Here is a 7,107-nt window from a genome sequence, read left to right on the forward strand (position 1 = left end):
AAAAATAATAAATAAATAAATAAAAAATATGTAATCCTAAAACTAAAAAAAAGGGTAATAGAGAATAAATACACTGGAGTAAAATGGAGAGCTATAAACCAATCTCAAGAATTTGTGTGACTGTGGATCAATCCAAGACGAGGCCCATCATCTCGTCTGCCCAAACGTAGGTGCTACCTGCAACGAACAAGTCTTGCTGCTAGCAAGCGATCCAAGTCGAAGAACATTAGAAGAGGAGTATCTGACACGGTCATTGGTCAAAGCGGACACGGAAAGTAAAGTAAGTAAGATTGAAACAGATGACAATGTGGCTCGGGTCATAGAGATGTAACCGAGAGGTTCCATTTCAAATACAGCGCGTGGACCAGAAACATTGAGAACATTATGACGATGAGAAAGTTCATATTTTTCGTCACACGCCGACAGCTGATATTGTACGTGAAAAGGCGCTCCAGAAAGAGGTCCACTCCCTCTAGAGTGTTCTGCATTTCTTGAAGGGATCCCATTTTCTAAGTCTGGTTTTTCAATACCTAACGTCAGGGTTTGATGGTCTGAGACCACAGGGGTCAATAAAAGGGTATGGAATTTGGGTTTCGGTGGTCGATAGGGTTAAAATAAGCTCGAAATGTTAGGAAAAGCTTGGTTTTAAGGACAATTCGAAATTGACAGAACTGCAAAGTCAATTGGCTGATGGAAATCTTACCAGTGAATCTAATATTTCACCCAATGGCTTTTATGAGCCAGTTTCTAATGAATCACTGTAGTTCAGCTTGGGGGTTGGTAACTTGGTAGAGTCAAATCATCATCATTTACGCAAGCTTCCTACGACCTGTTTAACCAATTTTCACTTCCTATGAATCCTATGGCATATTTTAATCAATTTTCACCTTCTTTGCTTTATGGATACCAACCAAAAAGAAAGGTTCCCATGATCTACAATTCTACATTAACCAATAAACCAATTTTAACCAAAATTTCTTTGGTTTCGCAATGCCGCTCACCACAAAATCAGATCCGCTGTAGCCAATCTCTTTAGAGAAAAAGTGGGCGGGGATTTCAAATTTATTTCGAAGTTTTCCCGGCGAAGAAAAAAATGCTACTGATTAAGGAGCGCGGTAGCGCTCCGCCCCGCCAAGTCAAAAAAGTTTGATTCAAACTTATCAAAAAGTAGGCAAAAATCGCCAATAAAATCGCAATTCAGGCGCGTCTTCACAATTCCCTTGTTCACACGGTTGCAAACGGTGTTAGACTGTTCGAAATTGAAAACTGTCCGATTTGTGTCCACTTTAGACCCATTAGCTTTTCTGAAAACATGCCGAGTAGCCTATCATCATGCCATCTTTACTCATGTTATGTCAGTTGCTCTCTCACATCTGTCTGGAAGGGAGCAACGTTTTCAGTTTTCCTTTTTCCCGAAGTCATCGACCAACCACAGTAGGTCAGTGGTGTGTCTAGCGAAGACTTCGGATATAGTGGTTCGATTCAAAGCCGAGGAATGAAATTCATCAAGGTGGAACGGGGAACGATTTGTGCCTACCACGATTTTTCCCTTAGGTCATTAATTACTTTTTTTTTCTTCTTTTTCTTCTACATTAAAATAAAACGTTGGGCCTTTACCTCTCTTTCTTGCAAAAAAAGGGTAAAGTAAAGGAAGTCTTTTTCCCCGAAGTCATCGACCAACCACAGTAGGTCAGTGGTGTGGCTCGTGAAGACTTCGGATATAGTGGTTCGATTCAAAGCCGAGGAATGAAATTCATCAAGGTGGAACGGGGAACGGTTTGTGCCTACCACGATTTTACCCTTAGGTCATGAATTACTTTTTTTTTTCTTCTTTTTCTTCTACATTAAAATAAAACGTTGGGCCTTTACCTCTCTTTCTTGCAAAAAAAGGGTAAAGTAAAGGAAGTCGAAATCCCATATTCAAAATTTTCACCCAAATGCATATCTTTTTTAGTCAAATGCGTGACTAAATTATTCGTGACTGAGTGCACCTTAATCACGTGATACACCCAGCCAATAGCACGTGACATGGCCATCCATTTAGATAGATATAAGAGCCATCTAATTTCACACTCCCATCACCTTTTTCCCCGAAGTCATCGACCAACCACAGTAGGTCAGTGGTGTGGCTAGCGAAGACTTCGGATATAGTGGTTCGATTCAAAGCCGAGGAATGAAATTCATCAAGGTGGAACGGGGAACGGTTTGTGCCTACCACGATTTTTCCCTTAAGTAATGAATTACTTTTTTTTCTTCTTTTTCTTCTACATTAAAATAAAACGTTGGGCCTTTACCTCTCTTTCTTGCAAAAAAGGGTAAAGTAAAGGAAGTCGAAATCCCATATTCAAAATTTTCACCCAAATGCATATCTTTTTTAGCCAAATGCGTGACTAAATTATTCGTGACTGAGTGCACCCTAATCACGTGATACACCCAGCCAATAGCACGTGACATGGCCATCCATTTAGATAGATATAAGAGCCATCTAATTTCACACTCCCATCATCCAAATGCATATCTTTTTTAGCCAAATGCGTGACTAAATTATTCACCCAGCCAGCCAATACACCCAGCCAATAGCACGTGACATGGCCATCCATTTAGATAGATATAAGAGCCATCTAATTTCACACTCCCATCAGATTTCACAAAGAAGAATTTACCTACAAATTGGAAATTTTATTTTTAAACACCCGGAAAAACCATTGAAATTATCCTTTAGCCGGGTCTATAATCTCATAGTAAACGGTACCGGTAGGTAAACATTGGGTGTTGGGATTATTGATCGAAATGTTAGGAAAAGCTTGGTTTTAAGGACAATTCGAAATTGACAGAACTGCAAAGTCAATTGGCTGATGGAAATCTTACCAGTGAATCTAATATTTCACCCAATGGCTTTTATGAGCCAGTTTCTAATGAATCACTGTAGTTCAGCTTGGGGGTTGGTAACTTGGTAGAGTCAAATCATCATCATTTACGCAAGCTTCCTACGACCTGTTTAAACCATTGAAATTATCCTTTAGCCGGGTCTATAATCTCATAGTAAACGGTACCGGTAGGTAAACATTGGGTGTTGGGATTATTGAGATATTTGGAAAATCCTGCAATGCTGCAGAGAGCACCAAAGTTATGATGATAAACGGTACCACCATGGGTGACCATGTTACGTAAGAATTGGGTACGTAAGCATGGTACGTAAGCATTGTTGGGATTATTGAGATATTTGGAAAATCCTACAATAAGTACAATACTGCAGTGAGCACCAAAGTTATGATATAATATTTTTTCCCCCATCCGTGGCACAAGCTCCCGCATTTACGGATGGGTATACCATTTATTGATGTCTTTTTTTTATAGAGAGATTTATATTAAATAACAAATAAATGGAAACTTCTTAAATAAATAAAAAAAAAAAACGAAAATTAAAAAAACGAATAGCACAAAGAAACCGCATTTATTTAGAATCTCATCTCATTGTATTTTTTTTTTTTTTTTTTTTTTTTTTTTTTTTTTTTTTTTTAAGGGGTTTGGCGAGGGAACTGTAATTGGCTAATGGTCTTATCGTCCGAAATCGAAAGAGAAGGACAGAACGCGATAGGAAGGACAAAGCCAGCCGTTTCGAGAACGAACATTATCCCATCAGGATGAAAATCGCGCCCCGGTCGGGAATCGCACTCCTCGCGGCCTAGCGCTATACAAGCAGCAGACGGCATACCACAGTACCATCTAACGCTAACTAGGCTGGCATGGTAAATTGTTTGTTGTTTGTTAGTCTGATCCAAATTTTTCCTTTCGGGAAACTGAGATGATTACCCCTCTTCTAAATTTCTAAAGGAAAAATGCGCCTTGTTTAACGCGCACTAGGTGGCGTGTGGGTAGTGGCCTGTACTAACAAGATGGCACATTGCCAACCCTTCGAAGAATCAAGGGTTGGAAATACGCTAGCTCTGAATAGAGGAAATCTCTTCAGTTTTCCGAAAGGAAAACATCTCGGAGATTGTTTGGTGTAGTCTCCCAACATTTATAAAGACTAAATCACTTTAACGTGGGAATGAAGCATGGTTCGTTAGCATTAACAAACACTTCAAGTTTACCATGTGATTGCAGATCTGGGCATTAGTATTTTTCAAGTAGCACTCCAGTTGCTATCTATGTAGTACTCAAAATTTATATCAAGAGCATATGATAAAAAAAAAAGCCACTTAAAAGGTTTCTGGGTACTTGAGATACCCTTCAATTTGAAGATATTTTCCAAGATATCAAACATATTATGTACTATTTATTAAAATTAATTATTATAATTATAAATTTTAATAACTATTATCAATAATGATAAGAAGCAGGGTCCGTATTTAGAAAGGGGCAAGGGCTTTCCCCCCTCGAAGTTCATTTTTCTCCTTTACTGTAGGCCAGACTCCGAAAATTTGGAGCATTCCCCCCCTCCTCGACAAAATCCTGGATACGGCCCTGTTAAGAAGGAACGCGGTTTATTCCCGGATCGATGGTTCGTTTGTGCCGTTCTTACGTTGATAATATTGTATGGGCGTAAAAATAAAGGCAATAATAATAATACCTAACCAAAGAAGAGATAAAAAAAGCGATCCCTTACTGAAATAATGTGATAATTGTTTTCGTTATCAGCACTGAAGAGCATGCTTTTTACTTCTTTGAATGGGGTCTTGCAACAAGTTCAATGCCATTTCCAGTTAGGGGTATACACTTCGATTTGTCGAGATCATCGGATCATTAGACTCACGAGGCTGGAGGACCCTGTAATACCAAGAACCGGAAATAATGTCTATTTATTTATTTCTATCTATCTCTTCAACTTATTGTTTCATTATAAATTTCATCAGTAAATGGCTTCTTCAAATTAAATTGATCCCATGGGCAAGGAAATTCTAGACCCTTGACAAATGGAGAGTGCCTGAAGATTGTGTTTATTTATTAATTTTTTATTCACTTCGATTTGTCGAGATCATCGGATCATTAGACTCACGAGGCTCGGGGACCCTGTAATACCAAGAACCGGAAATAATGTCTATTTATTTATTTCTATCTATCTATTCAACTTATTGTTTCATTATAAATTTCATCAGTAAATGGCTTCTTCACATTAAATTGATCCCATGGGCAAGGAAATTCTAGACCCTTGACAAATGGAGAGTGCCTGAAGATTGTGTTTATTTATTAATTTTTTATTAATTTTGACTCTGTCGAGAATTGAATCCAGAACGTAATTTTAACTGTTGGAAAATGGGAAATCTCATTACATAAGCTAACATATTCTATATGGTTTAAAGATTAATTAATACATTTTGGAGCCAAGTATGTAAAATTAATGTAATTATGCTTTATTTTTCAAGTGTGGGATGGGCTATGATTATCACTTAGCAGACTAAACAGCAACTTGTAAAATCGTGAGGGAAAAAACGTGAAAAATACGTGTAGCTTTGTTTTGTAGGTAAAAACCTACAAACTGAACATAAATTTTGTTTGCTTGCCGTTGTTGTTGTTGTTGTTGTTGCTGCTGTTTTAAATCTACTCCTTCATTACTTTATTTCTATTTATATCTCTCTTTTTAAAGAAAAAGAAGAAAAAAAAAATCGTGAATTATTCTTGAGTCATTAATTCATTATCTAAGTCCATTACTCGAAGTTACTATTTTGTGGAGAAGCAAAAATTTCACGTGCATGCAAATCCTATATTTATACGTTTAGACCAGCTTTACTCAACATGCGGCCCTCTTTTTCTGTGCGGCCGTTGGCAGCTCAAACTGCGGGCCCGCATGGGGTTTGGAACATTCAAATTGTGGCCGAAAAGTGGCCGGCGGCCACTGGCCTATATCCCAATTCCGCAGTCGGGCATTAAAGGGCCTTGCAGGAACATTTTGGGGCTCCCTAAGAATCTGTCTCTAATTTGGAGGATCCACCCCTTTCAAGTCAATACTATTGACCCAAGGAGCCTTTAGGCCTTGAACTAATGTCATGCTCTGCTTAAGCAGTGTATAACTGTATACTGCATATCATCCCATTCTTAAAGGGGGGCCTTAGATGACACCTTTCGGGGCCCCGAAAAGTGTTTATACACCACTGACCACGGCAAAAAAAAAAAAAAAAAAAAAAAAAAAAAAAAAAAATTAAGTAAAACCAAGTCTAGCTTTCAGCTGTCGAGGCATTGTGGACGGTTTCAGTCATCGTTCGACGGTCGCCTAATAAGTATTATTTCATCTGTGTTAAAGATTATTTTATTGCTTTCTGAAATTTTCATATTTTGCTCTAAATTTTCGGAGTCTGGCCAATGGTAAAGGAGAAAAATGGGGGGGGGGCCCTGGTTATGTGAGGTGGCGGCAAAGGATGTACTAGCCGGCACTGGCTGAGTAATTAACATTATTATTTCCTATCAAACATACAAGACCTTGTCTAGTCTGCGGAATGGTGTTATCATAAACACCTGGCTGGGTGGCTCAATGGTCTCTCAAATCCCCGCCATGAGATTTTATCCTCATGAGAACTGAAAATACTGATTGAACGGACGAAGGGAAGTTCTTATAACTAGACGAAATTTCACAGACTTCACCTATGTTCAGTACAAAACATTGTTAGTACCTACTTCGAGGAAGTACAAACATAAACGGAAAATATCTTTTGTGAGTCAATGTTAAATTTTTGTGTTGTTAAGCATTTAAGACTTGGTTTAAGTTAGTCATTAGAATTGCTTAACTTAGTTTAGTTATTAATTAAAATTAAAACTTTACATAGGTATACCGTCAGCCTGTTAGTACTTCAAGGAAGTACAAACATAAACGGAAAATACCTTTTGTGAGTCAATGTTAAATTTTTGTGTTGTTAAGCATTTATGACTTGGTTTAAGTTAGTCATTAGAATTGCTTAACTTAGTTTAGTTATTAATTAAAATTAAAACTTTACATAGGTATACCGTCAGCCTAGTTAGCTTGGTGGTTGGTGGGTAGAGCTTCTGTCTAGTAAGCGCTAGGTCGCGGGTTCGATTACCGCCCGGGGCGGATTTTATCCTGAACTCGAGAGTTGCTTTCGGAATTTACACGCATCACCGCGGCGTCGGAAAAACAAAGTTATAATTTACGGA

The sequence above is a fragment of the Diaphorina citri genome, unplaced genomic scaffold (assembly GCF_000475195.1).
Source record: "Diaphorina citri unplaced genomic scaffold, Diaci psyllid genome assembly version 1.1 scaffold193, whole genome shotgun sequence".
NCBI classification, from domain to species: domain Eukaryota; kingdom Metazoa; phylum Arthropoda; class Insecta; order Hemiptera; family Psyllidae; genus Diaphorina; species Diaphorina citri.